The sequence below is a fragment of the Mustela nivalis genome, assembly GCF_964662115.1.
Source record: "Mustela nivalis genome assembly, chromosome: 10".
NCBI classification, from domain to species: Eukaryota; Metazoa; Chordata; class Mammalia; order Carnivora; family Mustelidae; genus Mustela; species Mustela nivalis.
In genome coordinates, this window is record NC_139029.1 from 83,836,045 (window position 1) to 83,855,532 (window position 19,488).

At 39.8% G+C, this 19,488-nt stretch overlaps 1 long non-coding RNA gene across 1 annotated transcript in view; it reads right to left on the reverse strand.

Annotated features, from left to right (window-relative positions):
• The window catches only part of LOC309842400, a 458,493-nt gene that overhangs the window by 185,328 nt on the left and 253,677 nt on the right, over nucleotides 1-19,488 (reverse strand). The gene's annotated exons all lie outside the window — the stretch shown is intronic.

The window sequence follows — 19,488 nt, forward strand, 5'->3', positions numbered from 1 at the left end:
TCTTAATTCCATTTGTTAACAGGGCAGTGTTCTATCTACATTGTGTGTCCCTTTATCTGGACTTCTCCCTCACACCTGACTCTCAGGCCCTCTGGTTAAGGATAGTTCCCACCACTAGTGACTTGCTGACTACTACCACTACAGCTAATAGTACTTCTCCTATTAAATACAACTAATAATGATAATAATTGACAATTGATAGTATTCACTGAGTGCTTACTATATGACTGAAACTCGGTTAAGCACTTTGCGAGCTTTATTTAATTTATTATTTTCAATGGTGCTTGAGATCTATGCTCTGGGACAGACTCCTGGGGTTAGATCTTATTCCCTTTATTTATAAGCTGTGTGACCATGGATAAGTTATTTAACTTTCCTGCCTCTTCGTTTCTTCATCTGTAAGAAGGAAATAATAAAAGTGTCTATCTAAGAGAGCTGTTGGGAAAATTAAGTAATATAGGGAAATAGTATACATAATCCATACTGACTACAAATTATTGGTATTAATACAAATACTATTGATAATGTCATCCATCTATAAAAACCCTGCCATGTTTATATAGCCCAGTTATGAGGCCTCTTGTCTTGGTGTCCCCCTTTTGTAAAAATTCCGATGCCCTGCCTAGAACTGAAACCACTATGGACACTTCACCAATGGCTGGATCTTTAGTACCTTGTGCTCTGCTCCTGGGAACTGGGTCTTGTCTCCTACATCTTCAACTACTGGCTGGGATGCTATATTATCACTCACTTCCAATGGAGCCGGGATGCTCTACCACCTGATTCTTAGTATCTCCATTGTTACCATAGCCCAGGAAAATTAGGCCCCCTTAGCTCTGTCTTTGATCAGGCTCTAGTCCAACAGGATTCTTTACTAACTCCAGTTTAAACTGCTGAGTGTCTCCTGTCTCGCTCAATCCTGCTTCTTTGCTCTTTCCTCCTAGCTATGTTTAGAATTATAGTACCCCTTGAGGTCAGACTCACCTAAGTTCAGCATGTAGTATCATTACAGAGGAGTCAAAGATGAAAATACATAGTCCCATTCTGAAAGAACTTATAAGCTTCATAAAATAGAAAAAACATGTAAGACATAGCTTGTACCCCCCCCCCCCCGTGGATACCGCTGGCCTTGTCGGCCTTGTATTCTAAGCCATCAACTCCTCCTTGAAAGCTTCTATGGGATACCTACTCTATGCCTTACATGATGTTGCTGTGTGGAGCAAACTAATTGCTTGTCCAAGAATATTGACCTTTCCCTTTGGTTATCACTGTGTAGCCAGCAACCAGCCATATGTCCAGAGTCTCTGGCTGCTTCTCTCATTTATGGGCTCAGATGAAACACTTCAACACAGGGTGTGGGATTTGGCTTCCTGTTCAGTTAGATGTTATATCCAGAAGTATAGGATCCTAAACCAGTGGAAGCCAGGAACTCAGAGGGAGTCAAATTGATCAATTCTCTCTCTTCTTACCCTCCTGTCCATTCTCAGGCATAGTTTCCAGTGTGGCTGAGCAGATGAAAACTTACTATGAAGTAGTGACTGGCCTGGGGACCTTGTGTTCCTTACTTACCCTTCTCACACTTAAACTTCTTTGTTCCTCACTCTCACTGCCCTGGGATTGCATCTCCCATACAAAGTTAATCACTTAATTCATGCATCAGGCTCTGCTTTTGAGAAATGAACAGACCCCAGAACTCCAAAATTTGAGACTCTTGACAAGCAGAGAAACAAAAGAGGAGGTGGGGTGGGACAAAATCCCTCCAAATCAATCCCTAAAACCACCTTTCCCCCAAGAGAGTCAGGAGGAGAAACACCTACAAGAGGGTAATCTCAACAATGGACACAATGTAACTGCCCCAATGCTCTGACTGACAAGCAGAGAACAAAACAAAATTTGAGACTCTTGAGCCAAAGAATGAAAGGAGGGACGTTAGGTTGAAAAGGAGAGAAGACATAGAATAAGGGTTCTTACATAGACGGGTGTTCTTTCTGATACCTCATCATCTTTCTCCACACAACCTCTCTTACTGCAACTTTCTCCTCCCCCAACACACACTGCACTCTACCCTAACTAAAATTGTTTTGCCTTCAGGGTTAACATGGAGCCCAGCATTGCGCTTCCACGAACTGTTTTGCCTAAAGGGAAAGAAAAAATCACTTTAACTGTTGATAAATCCTTTCATTCCACAATTAGAGATAAGAAGCTTAGAATACAAACATCTGAATCAGTCTCAGCTAGAAAAGATGATATCACACTCATTCCTGTTTTCATGGGGGAGGAGAGTTGCAGGGCAAAAAGGCAGCGGACGCTTGGTAGAGGACAGAGCAGCCTGGAGGCAGGACAGATTACCTTATCCAATTATGCAATTCATTCATGGCTCTGCACTGCCCATCTTCATCTGAGAATAAGCGAAGGAAAGCCAGGCATAGCAGTTTGTGCGGACGTACACAGGCAGATTATAATGGAAACTATGATCAGATAATAAGCTTAAGCAGAGATCTACTCCATGATAGAATACGTATTAAAAATGGACAGAATTCTATCTGGAATGTCAACTGTATTAAATACGGGAATTGTAACGCTGGGTATTATGGAACTGAATGAGCCTTATCGCTCAAATTTTGTTGCAACACACGGGTTATTTCAAGGAAATCCTTTATGGAAGAAAATCCAAATCTAATCTTGGAGTGATAGGCTATCTACTTAAAATCAAGTTTGTTACTCTTTATCAGCCAAACATGGATAGGATCTTAAGTTTCACTGTATAAGGTGACTGAGCCTAGGTGGCTCAGTCACTTAAGCCTCTGACTCTTGGTTTCAGCTCTGGCCATGATCTCAGGGTTATGGGATTGAGATTCCTCTGGCTCCACACTTACTGGGGACTCTGAGATTCTCTTTTCTGCCCCGCCTCCCACTTACGTGCGTGTGCTCTCTCTCTCTCAAGTAAATAAACAAAATCTTTTAAAAAATAAAAAGAAAATACTTTTCATCAGTAGGGGTGTGAGATCCTAGAAAGGAAGATCAGTAGGAACTGCCAATGTGTATAGTAAAAAGTTAAAATCCTATGAAGTTCCCAAGCATGGTTTTTAAAATCAATTTCTCCATATGTGCCCCGAAATATTACTTTCTTCACTTTGCTGAGTGCCCGTGTTTGCCTTTGATGTTCTAGTCATGTCACCATTTTGAATAAGGTCATCGATGTATCAGTGTTGTTGTTTAAGCTTATGCATGTTGTAGCTATGTAATAGCACAAGAATCCCTGTCCTAATGAATCCTTTTAGTTACAACCTATTTCTCAAACATTTGGGTATTTGTGTAGTTAATTTTAGTTAACCTAACAATCAGAAGAAACACGTATGCCTGCATCCTATGAGTGTCCATGAAATAAGAGGAACCTCTTCATGACAGTTAAAAGCTCCCCGTAGTCCCATAAGCTAATGAAAATGAAATAGAGTCACACTTAGTACCAATAACAGATTAATATTTAATTGAAAATAACTATTTTTAGGCGTGCCTAGGTGGCTCAGTCACTTAAGCCTCTGACTCTTGGTTTCAGCTCTGGCCATGATCTCAGGGTTATGGGATTGAGATTCCTCTGGCTCCACACTTACTGGGGACTCTGAGATTCTCTTTTCCACCCCGCCTCCCACTTACGTGCATGTGCTCTCTCTCTCTCAAGTAAATAAACAAAATCTTTTAAAAAATAAAAAGAAAATACTTTTCATTCACATTTTTTATGTTTCCACAGCCCACTGGAAATAATTTTTATGCCAAAATTTAGTAATGTGAAATGTTAGTTTTTCTATTGAAAAATGTAGTGGTTTAATCCAATGCAAAGTTTTTGGGTTTTTTGTTTTGTTTTGTTTTGTTTTGTTTTGTCTTTTTACAATGCAAAGTTTTCCTCTCTCTCTCTTTTTTTTTTTTTTTTTTAAGATTTTATTTATTTATTTAAGAGAGAGACACAGTGAGAGAGGGAACACAAGCTGGGGAGTGTGAGAGGGAGAAGCAGGCTTCCCGCTAAGCAGGGAGCCCAATGTGGGGCGCCATCCCCGGACCCTGGGATCATGACCTGAGTCAAAGGCAGCCGCTTAATGACTGAGCCACCCAGGTGACCCCACAAAGATTTTATCTTATGCTCCTGTAGGTCAGAAGTCCAGTAGGGGTCTTACCAGGTTAAAATCAAGGTTTCCTCAGATTTATATTCCTTTCTCTTGGTGCTTTGGCAGTTTCCACTTCCTTCCTCATTCCAGTGTTGACAGAATTGATTCCACGTGGTTGAAGGACTGAAGCCCCATTTTCTTCTTAGCTATAAACGAGGGCCATTCTTGACTTTTAGAGTCTACTATATTCTTTGGCTCATGGCCGTCTTCCTCCATTTTAAAAACTGGCGATGGTGGGTGAAGTCTTTGTTGCTCCTGTCTCTGATCACAGCTGGAAGATTTCTGACTAGACTGGGTCCACCTGGTTTATCCAAGGTTATCTGGATGAACAATCTCCAAACTCAAGGTCTATAACTTCAACCACATCTGCAAATCCCTTTTGCTGTGTAAGTCAACATATAAATTCGGAGATTAGGATGTGGTCATTTTAGGGGGTAAAGGGTCGGGCATTATTCTGCCTACCACACATAAGGGAGCACATGGATGAGGGCACAGAATCATGCTCTAGCAGAGAGCTGTATTTTATGTGCCCCTATTTTATTCTGTACAATACACTTCTAATAGTAAGTGCCTCATAATGGTACTTCTCCACACAAAGTTCTATTAAATTTATAAAAGAATCTCAGACTATTCTGAATGCCCAAAGGTGGACCAAGTGATTCTGCAATCTCCTTTTTACTCACTTTTAGGGGGCATGTGATTAAAATAAAAAAAAAAACCCTTCTTATCATTGTTATAATACTTATCTGCTGCTTACTATGTGCCAGATATTGTCCTAAGTACTTTATGCATGATATAACTTATTTGATCTTCATATCAACCCCTGAGGCAGATGCTATTATTAAACCAGTTTTACAGATGAGGGAAATGAGATGAAGTGACTTGCTCACAATCATACAGCTAGTAAGTGACAAAGCTGTGATTTGAAGATTTTATTTATTTATTTGACAGAGGGAGATCACAAGTAGGCAGAGAGGCAGGCAGAGAGAGTGGGGGAGGCAGGCTCCCTGCTGAGCAGAGAGCTGGATGTGGGACTTGATCCCAGGACCCTGGAATCATGGCCTGAGTGGAAGGCAGAGGCCACTGAGCCACCCAGGCGCCCTCAGAGCTGTGATTTGAACTCGAATCCCTCACTTTAGGATAGTAGCTAAAGAGTATGGGGTTCTCTGTGAGGTGATTAGAAAGGGTCTAAGCCTGAGAGTGGCGAGGACTGCATGTGTGTGTGACTATACTAAAAAAACACTGAATTGTATTCTTGATAAGGCTGAATTGTATGCAAATTATATCTAATAAAGCTGTTTTTTAAAAATCCTCTGGTGGTCGGGAGGTGCCTGGGTCACTCAGTCAGTTAAGCATCTGCTTTTGGCTCAGGTCATGATCTCAGGGTCCTGGAATCGGGCCCCATGTTGGGCTCTCTGTTCAGAGGGGAGCCTGCTTCTCCCTCTCCCTCTGTGCTCTCTCTGACTCTCACTCTTTCTCTCAGGTAAATGAATAAAATCCAAAAAAAAAAAAAAAAAAAAAAAAGTCTTCTGGGAAACATTTAAAAAAAGAATCTGATCTCTAACTTCTGCCTCCCCCCACCGCCATGTCAACCTCCTCCTCTGAGATTACAATTTAATAAGCCTGAGCTGGTTTTCTGGAAATATGTATTTTGTCAAAGATGCCTTGAGTGATTCTGATGATAATCTACATCTGAATATATCACTGCTTTAGAGCGGGGGTTACTTCAGCTGATATCTAATCCAAAACTGGCTCTTTATAACCAACTTGATTTTCTGGGCGGCTGGTGGAAGACCACGTAGCTCCGAGTAGGCCACAGTCATTGAACACCAGGATCACAAAGTCTGCTCGGGCACTGTTGGTCTAAGGGCAGAGTAACATTCAGTACATTCTGGAAGGGGTTGCCTGGGTGGCTCAGTTCTTAAGCGTCTGCCTTCTGCTTTGGTCATGATCTCAGGGTCCTGGGATTGAGCCCTGCATCAGGCTCCTTGCTCAGTGGGGAGCCTGCTTCTCCCTCTCACACTCCCCCAGCTTGTGTTCCCTCCCTCGCTGTGTCTCTCTCTGTCAAATGAATAAAATGAAATCTTTAAAAATAAATAAATTCTAGAAGAACATTGTTTTACAAAACATCCTGATATTCTTATACAGCAAGTTTATTTTTTCTTACAGTTTTGGTGATCCTCTTTTCTCCATTATAAACAAGTTTCTAAAGTTCTTCCTCAGTTGCTTTCTTTTTTCCCTTAATATAGCAAGTGTGTTTATAATGGAGTACTCTGTTTCTGAGGGGTGGAAGTGAGGAGTGAAAAGAATTACTTAATATAGAGAAAACATATTAATCCCACGAGATAGAAGTATAAGAAGTAATGGACAAAAGCTTAGTGTTTGAAATTTCATATTTTAATGATAGTTTAGCTAGATGAGCACCAAATACATTTGAGGAATTGAATTCACAGGAAAACTGGAAAGGGCTGTAATAAATAATCTAATTACTGTTTATCCATATTTCATGCTTTTGAATATTTAGCCAGGTGCATTTCTGGGGAGGGGGTTCTATTCATACTGCAACTCTGAAAAGAAGACTACATTTTATTATTCTAAAAGATGTATCTCAGTTTCTTTAGAATGTGATATGCTTTTGCTGACTAAACAGCATTACCTCTTAGTAAAGCCCAGTGCTATAATTTGACCCCTCTGGCAAATTAAATACAATTATGCAAACTACTAGGATTTGGGTATAATCTAATTAATACGGTACATATGAAGCAGATAGTAATTTCCCTGGTTGAAAACTAGATTGCCTTCTTTCACGTTTGAACTATGTTTTAGAAAAACATTGTCCTATGTAAGCAAGACTTCGTTATCTTTTGTATTCTATTTGTTCAGCTCTGTGACGGACATGTTTAGAAAAATAAAGCCAAAATTGGAATATTCAAATGATGACATTTTGTTCAGATATTTAAAATTACAAAACAGAATATTACATGAAACTGGGAAAGAATTCCTTTTGAGTTGATTGCTTTTGTCTAGCAAAGTGTAAATGGAACACTAATTTTTTTCTCTTTATATAGCTAATATTAGGGTTAAATATGATTTAGTGGAAATAATTCCGTTCACTGAAACACAAATTTGGGGGAGTTGAAATTGACCTGGATTAAGCTTTCTGAATGATATTTCTAATCACTAAATACGGAATACTATGTTTAAAATATTTGAATCACATTAACATTAATCAGTACTGCCTGTGTGCACTAAGCAGAAATCAGGAAAGATTTGCTTTTGTTCCCTTTACTAAGAAAACTAAAGAAATTATCCCTCTTATACAGAAAAAATAGAAACTTTTTTCCCTTTTTTTTTTTTTCTTCCTACAAAAGTGAATTTCATGTGTAAGAGGAATTCTGGCTTCATAGCACTGAATATGAGTCTTTTGTACAAAGGAAATGTACAGAGTGTACCAAGGCTTCTTGTGTGGAATTGTCATTTCCAAGTGTGTGAACACAGTCTGCTCATTTGTTCCTTAGCTTCTTGGGGAGACTGCCAACAAGGATGCCAACTCTTAAGCTGTATTGTGCAAGGATTTCCAGGCCACAAAGATCTGGCCTTTTTTCATAGGTAATGTCAATGTCATAAAGGCCCCTAAACAGCTGTTGGGGGAACAACTTTTAGAAAGCAGTGGCCTGTGTTAGTTTTTTGTTCTCTGTTAGCAGAGAAATGCTCAGTTTAGCGGGTGAAGAGGAAAACAGTTCTGTTAGGAATTCTAATACTATCTTCTATAATTTGCTTGTAAACCTGAAATGACAAGGATGTTCCCAAGACATCAAGAAATATTAGCTGTCTTTGTGTTGTGAGTATGTGTAATGGTGCAAATAAATAACCCCATTTCGAAGTGACCTTCCCAGCTATTTTCAATACGCCAGTTTCCCCACTATGGGCTGCTGACCGCTGGGATGGGGAGTGGGAGCACAGAATCAGCAAAGAAGTGGGGGTAGGAGTAGGGTGGGCAATAATATATATATATATATATATATATATATATATGTCAATTTTCATAACTGAATGCTCTTAGAAATTCAACCACTGTGATGTAATAGGGGAGCACCCTCAAATGTTTCATATCAAAGACAAAAATCATTTCATATCTTGAACTTGTATCACAATAAGCCAGGGTGGAATGAGTAGGTGAGGTACAGATGACATAATACTGGTCATGAGTTGATAAATTTGTATGATGGATATATGGAGATTTAGTATAGTCTTTCCTTTTAAGTTTGTGGGGTTTTTAAAAATTTTCCCTTATTATAAATTTAAAAATTATTATACCTCAAAAGTCTGGGAACCACACTTTATATTAAATTTTCAAGTAATTTGTTTACAAATTCTTCCATTGGATACTCAAGCAGGCAAGCTGTTCAAAGTGAAGGTTAATTAGGTTACTGAAGAATACATAACACATACATTGTCAATCACTTGTTTACTCTGGGACTATCCAGATGTACTATTTTTACACTGAACCTAATCTTTATCTCGCACCAAGAATTAAAAAAGGGAAAACAGCATTCACACGTCTATAATGGGTTATGAGATGTATTGATTGAGAGAAACCTAAAAATTAAAATGCTTTTCTCACTGTCACCTGTTAAGTCCTTTCTTGTCCCTCCCTCTCTCTTTCTCTTCCCCTCTCTGCTTTTCTCTAATGCAGCTATTTACCCTAAGTTTAAAGAGAATGACCTATTTCAAAATCGAAGTGGCAAACACAAATTAGAATGCATCCTTTTAGTCTGCTCCTCACAACCAATCCGTCTTCGGCAACTGTTCTACTTTTCTTTAGCCTTGGCAAGCTATTCAGAACAACATTTCCTTCTTTTCATTCTGATGCTGGACGATTGTTTGGTGCTGATACGACACTGGCTTTTCCCATAATTTAGCCTAGAGAGTTTTACACTAGAGAGTTTCAATGTGTTTAGATTGTAAAGCTTTCTCCGAACACTTTAGTAACGGAACTCCATGTTCTAATGGCCCCAACGAAGTTGTTTTAAAGACTTTTCCCTCTGAGTTTTCATCAAAATTCAGTTCTGTATTAATGTTCGTGGTTGATTGTCACTTTACCCCAGAGATAAATTAAAACTTGTACAGAGATGGTCATTTCCTGTTCAATGTGTTTTGTTCCTGTGTACAATGTCAGCCTTCTTATTTACGTGTATGCCATTCCATGGGGGTACGTAACTTCCTGATGAGTCACTGGGAGCAACTCTTGGAAAACTAATGTAATCCCGCATGAAGTCCAGGTGAGTTAGGTTAGGGGTGAAGGATTATGTGATCATGGGTACGTGTATTCCTTTATTATGTAAGAGAAATGTTATTTACCCTAGCATGGTTTATCACTACAGATCACAAAGTTGTTTTTAACATCAGTTTTTTACATTCTTGTTTCCTCCTGATATACCCAAGGAGCTGGTCAGTAGGTTTTAAAATGTATACATAGAAAAACCAGGCAGACAATTGTAAGAGACATTGAGTTACTGAGAAACAAATAATTCAATAGCTTATGTTTTCTTTAATAAGGAATAGCTAGGAGTCTCTATTCTTTGGGTAGATCTTCTGCCTCCCACAGTAGATTTTAGAAATATCTGCATTCCTTAGGTATATGTCTAGTGGCATAGTGGTCTTTAAACTTTCCAGTTCACATAGAGATTAATAACATTTTGAAAATGTTTGTGCCCCTCTTGCACGTTGTTACAGCTGAAAATTTTTATTGTGAGTACAAATAGATGCAGATGATGTAATTTTCTTCATATTGTAAATATTCTATTGGAAAATAAATCTCCTATTTTGCTTTTTTAATAGTAACTAATGGGATCTAAATACTGTAGCAATTTAATGCTCCACCATCCCCTTAAAAAAGTAAATCATTAATCTTTGTTTACAGGTATTTATGTCACTTTCCCCCTTATCTTACGGATTCATTCCACTTCATCCATGGAATTTTATTCTAATATAATATCTATTTATGCTTGATTATCTTTCATTTATGACTCTATGATGTTTTACTTCAACAAAAATATTTATATAAATTGATATTTAAAATTAAAAATATTTTATGTAACCATGAGGCTCAAAATTTTTCTGAAATGAGTCACCATTACAATGATTATTAATACACCATTGATCAAAAAATTTATAGTATTTATAGTATTTGGGGTGCCTGGGTGGCTCAGTGGGTTAAAGCCTCTGTCTTCAGCTCAGGTCATGATTCCAGGGTCCTGGGATCGAGCCCCTCATCGGGCTCTCTGCTCAGCAGGGAGCCTGCTTCCTTCTCTCTCTCTCTCTTTCTCTCTCTCTCTGCCTGCCTCTCTGCCTACTTGTGATCTCTGTCACATAAATAAATAAAATCTTTAAAAAAATTTATAGTATTTGACTTCAAAGTAAACATAATTTTATTAGAGATACATCTCAGTGAAATGGATGTGAGGTGAATTTTAGATTCTACCTTTTTTCCCTTTTGGGGCTTTTATTTTATTTTATAATTAGTTCATGTATCTATTCATGAATAGTTGTTGCTTATTGCTGGAATGAGACAGGTTTAGCGTCAATAAACTTGTAGTTTTATTTTTGTAGTTGCATATTCTAAGAAGCCTTATTCATGTACATAAGTAGATAACTCTGAAAAGAGGGTTTTTTGTTTGTTTAAATGAGAATTTAATTAAACTCTTTCCATTGCTTCTGAGTCATAGGTCCCAAATCACTTGGTAATCTTTAATTTAAAAATTGGAGATTGATCAGTGGACAACTTCATGAGGTTTCATACTTGGCCACTACTTCCCACTGCCTTCCTTCTAGGACCTTCTAAGTGAGGAACTGAGAGCTTAAAAGTTTCTCCAAGACTTCCCAAATCTCACTATCCTCTCAGCCCCAAAGGGCAGCAATATCACTGCGGCTTCTCTGACTAGCTAGTCAAGGGGTGGTCAGCAGGCAACATATGCATAGACTTGGTCCTTCCAACATGCATCTAATGTCATGGTAATTTCTAGGTGACTCAGTGAAGGGGAAGCTCCAGATTGTGTTTCTATGGTGGAATGATAGTCTTCATTCTTATCTTCATCTGTAAAATGTGGATAATATTAATATCTACCTCCCAGTGTGGCCTGGGTGGCTCAGTACGTAAAGTGTCTGCATTTGACTCAGATCATGATCTCACGGTCCTGGGATCGAGACTTGCATAGGTTTCCTGCTCAGCGAGGAGCCTGCTTCTCCCTCTGTTCCTCTCCCTCTGATACCCTCCCCACTCACGCTCTCTCTGTCTCTCTAATGGATGAATAAAATCTTAAAAAAAAATAACTATCTACCTCACAGGATTGATTGAAGGGTCATTTGGGATGATACATGTGACACTTCTTGGGAAACAAAATTGTGACACAAATATTAGTTGATCCACTAGTTGAGGGTATTTGAACGTCATCTGTCCCAACCCTCTTGGTCAGACAAATTGGATCTGCTTACAGAGCACGATGCTAAGAAACATACAAAAACGCAGCCCACCCATTTGGACCTGCTGCTGCTTCTTGTTCTCTGACGGCTTGGTTCTCCAGCAAGGATTTCGCCAACCTCAGTAGGCTCCCCCTTGCTTTGATGAGAGTTTGGACACTGAGAGGTACTTCTCTCAGCAGTCGCTCCTAAAATAATCCTCAGTGCTTTCTCTCTCATTCCATGTGTGGTACAGTGCTGAAGAAGAGGCCCTCCTGTCTTCTTCCTTGGTCTCTTGCAGGTTGGACTGATCACAGACAAAAGCCCTCACTGGAGAAGACAGACGGGATAAATTTGTGCACACACAGATGAGACTTTAAATGAATCAAGTTGTTCAGTAAAACAGTAGATAAAACTAACACTTTACATTAAGGAAGTTTAAGGAGAAGTGACTAGAAGGATTTAACATCCAGTTGTGTACAACTTTCTTTCTTTTCTTTTTTCTTCTTCTTCTTCTTCTTTTTTTTTTTTTTTTTTTGCTTTTCTAAGTTTTTAAAAAAGATTTTATTTATTTATTTGACACACAGGGAAAGAAATCACAAGTAGGCAGAGAGGCAGGCAGAGACAGAGAGAGAGGGGGAAGCAGGCTCTCCACTGAGCAAAGAATCCATTGTGGGACTCGATCCCAGGACCCTGGGATCATGACCTGAGCTGAAGGCAGAGGCTTAACCCACTGAGCCATCCAGACACCCTTTTCTAAATTTTTTTAAATTTTATTTTTAAATATTTTCAATGTTCCAAGACTCATTGTTTACACACCACACCCAGTGCTCCATGCAATACGTGCCCTCCATAATACCCACCACCAGGCTCACCCAACTCCCCACCCTCTTCCTTCCAAAACCTTCAGTTTGTTTCTCAGGGTCCATAGTCTCTCATGGTTTTTCTCCCCCTCCAATTTACCCTAATTCACTTTTCCTTTCCTAAAGTCCTCTGTGTTATTCCTTATGCTCCACAAGTAAGTGAAACCATATGATAATTGCCTCTCTGCTTGACTTATTTCACTCAGCATAATGTCCTCCAGTCCCATTCATGTTGATACGAAAGTTGGATGTTCATCCTTTATAATGGAGGCATAATATTTCATTGTATATATGGATCATATCTTTTTTATCCATTCGTCTGTTGAAGGGCATCTTGGGTCTTTCCCCAGTTTGGCAATTGTGGCCATTGTTGCTATGAACACTGGGATACATATGACCCTTCTTTTCACTACATCTGTATCTTTGGTGTAAATAACCAGTAGTGCAATTGTAGGGTCATAGGGAAGCTCTATTTTTAATTTCTTTTTTTTTAAATTTTTTATTTTTTTACAAACATATAATGTATTTTTATCCCCAGGGGTACAGGTCTGTGAATCGCCAGGTTTACACACTTCACAGCACTCACCATAACACATACTCTCTCCAATGTCCATAACACACCCCCCTCTCCTGACACCCCACCCCCAGCAACCCTCAGTTTGTTTTGTGAGATTAAGAGTCACTTACGGTTTGTCTCCTCCCGATCCCATCTTGTTTCATTTATTCTTCTCCTACCCCCCTAACCCCCCACGTTGCATCTCCATCTATTTTAAATTTCTTAAGGAATCTCCACACTGTTTTCCAAAGTGGCTGCAACATCTTTATTCCCACCAATAGTTTAAGAGGGTTCCCCTTTCTCCACATCCTCTCCAACACTTGTACAACTTTCTTTTGATAAAAATATAAATTAACAATATTTCTGTGGTGAAAAACCAGAAGAGTCAAAGAATTCTTAACAGAGACTTTACTGTATCTTTTTCTGTTTTTTCTTTCTTACCAAACTCATTGTGATTTACTGGCCAGAATCTTGCTTCAGATTGATGCTATATGTTTTTTTTTTTTTTTTAAGACTGATTGATCAATTTATTTATCTGTCAGAGAGAGAGTACAAGCAGGGAGAGCAGCAGTCAGAGGGAGAAGAAGTCTCCCTGGTGAGCAAGCAGCCTCATGTGGGATCAATCCCAGGACCCTGATCTGACCTGAACCGAAGGCAGACACGTAACCAACTGAGCCACCCAGGTGCCCCTGGATTGATGCTGTATAACACTGGGGCAGTAAACTCAGTTGTGCGGTATTGAGTAGAAAATTCTTTTCCAGACTCCAGGGTCAATCAGTTGACACCTTGATGACAGAATTTGATGACATTTAAACCTGGAGATCTTGATTAAAATGTTGGGAAAATTTAATGAGTTAGCAGCATTTACTGTGAACCCACAGGAAGTGTGACACTGTGGCACTTTATTGATCTGAAACCCTCCTCAAAAGTGAAACTTAATCACCATAGAAAGGATAACCCCATCCATTAGTGGAAGAAGCCCCTACCTTCTATCTACTCACAACTCCAAGTCTGGTAAACCTTTTAACCTTTACTTGTACTTGGGTCAGAGGTAGTGACGACATCCAGTCACTGATAAAGAAATGAGCTGGGAATACAGAGAATAAGACGTTAGAAGATGAGACTTAATTGAATATAAGTAACTCCAGGCTAACTAGTACGTTGCTAGAAATCTTACAGATGCTCAGTTAATATTTGTTGTTGAGGCCGTTCAGGCATCCTTGCTTTTCCAAAATCTCTTTGCAAACAGCACATTTGAGCTTGTCTGGGCTCTGACGTTCATCTCATATTATTTTCTCTGCACGGAAGAAAACACATTCTTAGGTTTTTTGAGATTGTTTGTTGTTGTAAAACTCCTATTTTTTTTTTTTACATTTATAGTCCCCCTATAATTTAACATTCTCAAAAATCTACAGTTATTCTCCCTTTCTTTTCTTTTTTTTTATTTTTTTAAGATTTTAGTTATTTATTTGACACAGAGAGAGACAGCAAGAGAGGGAGTGAGAGAGGGAAAAAGCAGGCTTCCCGCTGAGCAGGGAGCCCCATGTGGGGCTCTATCTCAGGACCCAGGGATCATGACTTGAGCCGAAGGCAGATGCTTAACGACTGAGCCACCCAGGCTCCTCTCTCCCTTGCTTTTAAAAAATATATATATATTATTGTGGTAAAATATACATCACATTAAATTTATCATTTTAATCATCTTAAGGGTACAGTTCAGTGGCATTAAGTACATTCACAATGTTGTGTCACTTTTTTTTCTAGCTGAACAGAATTTCTAATGTGTCTGTGACAAAGACGGATGAAGTATTAGGTAAGAAATAGTCACAGGCAGTTTAAAGGACAGACATCTCTTAACCACCGAATACTTAATAGGGGACACAAACATATACAACATGTGAATCAAGTAGATCCCGAATACCACCCCAAAGAGTCAGGAAAGCTCCTTAGCTGTTGTGTAATATGCAGCACTAGATCATTATCGGAACAGGATTATCGTATATCAGGCCAACAAAAACTTGGCATTGATGCATAATTAATGAACTGGGAAATGGATTAATGAGATTTCTCTCTCATTAATGTTTTGTTAATATTTGGCATGAAAGCAAAGCTGCATTAATTAGTAGAGTGTGGTGTGTGTGGGTGTGGGTGTGGGTGGGTGTTGTGTGTCTGTCCATGGGTGGAGCTTAACATAGTTCCTTTGCTGTGTTTTCCTTTCTCTGCTCTTACCCTCCTTCCTCATTTCCATTCCCTCATCACTCCTGTTCTTCTCAGGACTGCAATTATGTTTTTATATGCAGGTGAGGGGGAAGGACTGACAGCTTGAATGATTCCATTTTTAGATGGATGTTTGAGCATATATGAATTAATCGATATTTCATAATCTAGGTAGTGAAAGCCCTCCTTTTTCTCAGAGCAAAGAGAACATTATGCTCTGTGTGTGCAGCTTAACTACCATTAATGTTAATTAAATCATGCAGGCAAAGCCCCTTTCTTGAGTTGATAACATGCTCGACTGTACATCATTGTCAATTATACATCCACTCTTAATCATCTTGGGAAGCAGGAGTGGTAAATCCCCCTTGGATCCAAAGCCCCACAGGGGCTTTGGTGTAGGGATTACTGGCCAGCATTAGGATCTGAACTTAAAATCCTAATGCTTTCTTTTCCTTCAAACTTATTCTACTATTGTTAATTAAGTCGAATATTCCCCTAGGAAGTATGCAAATGTGTGCGTGTGTGTGTGTGTGCACACATGTGCATGTGCCTGTGCGTGCGCTCTTGTGTGTGTGTTTGGGATGGGAGTGAGACGAAGATAAAGCAATGGTGAAGGCTAAGAGGCAGAACATTTTTGCACTCATATTTGGGGGCTACAAAAACGTATGGCTCATTTTTCTAAAATCTTGTGTTTGAACGTGTCTTCGCAGATAGAAGACCTTCCATGTCGTTGTAACTCTGATAGCTTTGTTTCTGGACATGAAATAGCCACTGTTGGAAGCTTTACTAACCATGTGGCTAAATAGTTCCTCATCCAACAGATAGTCACTGAAATCTGCTGCTGCTGCTGCTGCTCCTGCTGCCGTCAAGGTGTTCTCTGTCTAGTGGGAGAGACGACACCTCAACAGATGTTTAAAAATGTATGAGCGAGAGCCTTCAGTTTGTTAGAGCTTACCTTCCAGCTGGAGAGAGATGAAAGGTAAGGCTGGAGGGCTGGGAGAGGCCAACCACGGGAACCCCTGCGCTCCACGTTGTCCTAGCAGGATAAGAACGGCTGTCACCAACAAGGGTCTGAAATGCTGAAGTGGAGTTCTCACTCCCAGAAACAGTGAGTGCGGGCCTTCCGCCCCCTGGTTCTAGCCAGGGCATTGAGTCGCAGGCTGGAGCCCAAGCGGGAGAAGTTAGACCTGGACCCACCCTTTGGTGGCACACTTCCTCTCTCCCTGCTGTGACCACATGCTCATATTTATGTCTGAATTCCCAGGACAACAGTTCATACCGTCCTCTTCCACTCTGAGCGGTGTCCTGATTTGGACAAGAAATCATATGAGCATCCTAATTTCTCCCACATTCCACTGGCCGGAATCCAATCACAAAGTCGCACATGCCTTCAAGGGAGGTGGGGAAATCTATGTCCTGGAAGGAAAAGGCAGTAGGAGTTTGGTGAATGTGAGGCGTTCCCTTGCCACAAAGGGAAGGAGGTGAAGACTTGTCCTCTGTACCCAGTGCCTTTGAGCCATTGCCATTTAAACTCTGATATTCCGTTTAAATCTTCTGGTTTATTTTTTTTTAAAAATCATTTGAATTTTGAATCCTGCTCCATCAAATATTTGTGTTCTTCTTAAAATAAAAATACTTGCTTTATTTCTGAAAAATCTTCTCAAATAAATATGTTCTGGGAATATTTGCTGTGGTTCATTGTCATTTCATTGACTCCTTGGAGGATTATATCAATAGCAAGTTTGAGACACACACCCCTGAATGGTCTTAGGCAGAATAGTGACCAGGCCACTCTGCCTACTGGTGATCTCTCTGTCAAATAAATAAATAAAAATCTTAAAAAAAAAAAAAAAAAAGACGCCTGTGTGGCTCAGTTGGTTGGACGACTGCCTTCGGCTCGGGTCATGATCCTGGAGTCCCGGGATCGAGTCCCACATCGGGATCCCAGCTCCGCTGGGAGTCTGCTTCTCTCTCTGACCTTCTCCTCGCTCATGATCTCTCTCACTGTCTCTCTCTCAAATAAATAAATAAATAATCTTTAAAAAAAAAAAAAAAGAAAGAAAGAAAAGAAAAGCCCACTCCAACAGCTGTGTGGCGTGTAGATTCCAGGAGACAGAGACTGGGGAGGTCAGTTCAAACTCTCTAGTTATCTGAGGGAAAGACGACAAAGGATCTGATCAGTGCTGGTAGGAATGTCAGGAAATGAAACTGGTAGCGCTAAACCAAAAACTAAATTACTGATAAATAGAACTATGTAAAAATTAAGTGCTTCAGCAAAGGATGTTATAAAGTTTGAAAGGCAAAGAATAAACTGGAAAAAAATAGGTGGCACATTTATGAATGATGAAAGTGTTGATCTCCCTAATATACAAAGACACCATGACTCCATAAGAGAAAACGTTCTAACAGGAAAACAGAGGATGACTGGGTGGCTCAGCTGCCTTTGGCTCAGGTCATGATCCTAGAGTCCTGGGATCCAGCTCCAGATCAGGCTCCCTGCTCAGCTGCCTTTGGCCCTCTCCCTTTTTATGTTCTTTCATTCTCTCTCTATCTCAAATAAATAAATAAAGCATTAAAAATAAAAAGAAAATGAATCTCACACACACACACACAGCAATCTTCAAAGAATATAAATAGTCTGCAAAAGGTTAAAACCTCACCAAAGATCAAAAAATAGAAATAAAAAGATGAGAGCTATTTTTTATTATCAGATTAGTAAAGAAGGTCATATAAGAGCACACATATGTATTCAAGGTGTTAGCATTAGTGCTGTCAGTAACAGTAAAAATTGAAAAAATAATTTCCTTCAAAGGAAAATCTATTAAATAAATTATGACCTATCCCCTCAATGGAATATTATGCAACCACTAACAATGATTGTATGTATCCATGTTAATGGAAATAGACACCATGACCCACTAGTAAGTGAAAACAAAAGATTAGCAAACTCCTTGTGTAACATGCCTCACTTTCTGTAAAATTATCTGCACACGTGTGCAGGAATGTGCCTGTGAGGCTTTTTGACAAAATATTAAAACTGTCTATTCCTAGATGGTAAATTGGGAGATGATTTTTATGCTTTCTCTATCTTTCTTTATTGTCTTAAAATTTGAAAACAGACACGTATCATTTCTGATTTTTAAGTAAATAAAACTATCATTGGAGGAAATGAAAACAGCAGATCTCTTTATCCTTCGGAGTAAAAATGAGGAGCAATTGGCAATTGGTTGTATCTAGAAAGTGAAAGAGAACGGTTGGTCAAGGATGACTTCTGGTCCTCTCTCCTTGCTATTTTCCAGCCCTGGCTGAAGGGCAGCCCTCCATTGCCTGACCCATTGCTGCTCTTTGCAACTTCTCGCATTCTGCCCTGCCCTCCCACTGTTGAGTCCTCTGCACACTGTGGCCAATTTCAGAATGTTCTCTTCATCTACTTTCTTAGCTGAGTGGCAGAAGCTTGGAGGTGAAGCAGGCCATTGGAAATGACCGACCCAAATACTGTAAGTTGGCTTGGGTTGTTTCGATGCCAACACGTGCTGGCCGGCATGGTCTGGCGTCAGAGAAGATGAATGTGTGAACTACCAAGTTTAAGAGGGTCCTGGGACTGGCTGTCTTTGTCTCATGAAGTTCAAAGTAGTAGGAAGGCCCATTGAGAGGGTAAGGATGGCCAGGGGTTTGCCAAGTTTGATGAGGGGCAGGGAAGCTCATTTATACTTGGACGCTCTGCTCAGAGTAGGAGCAGGATGCCGAGTAGTGGAAGCAAAGGCCAATGCCGGTTAACAACTTAAGAGGAACTGGCAACACGTTCTTTTTTCAGGATTGCAGTTTTGCCTTACAATTTTTTTTTTTTTTTTTAAGCCAGGTTATGGGGATGCCTGGGTGGCCCAGTTGGTTGAGCATCTGCCTTTGGCTCAGGTCATGATCTCAGGGTCCTGGGATCGAGCCCCACATCAGGTTCCTTGTTCAGCAGGGAGCCTGCTTCTCCTTCTCCCTCTGCCCCTCCCTTGGCTTTTTGTGTTCTCCCAGTCATTCAAATCAATAAAACTTAAAAAAGAAATAAATCCACGTTATGAAGGCACAAGAGTAAATGTTGGCAGTAATAATGCAAGTGTTAAATTTAAGAGCCCTTTATTGGTCAAGAAACATGAACGACTGAAGTTCCGAGATGTGTCAACTTCTTAAATCTTATTCTCTGCCATTTGAGGCTGACTCATCCCAGCCGTCATGGGCCAGGGCA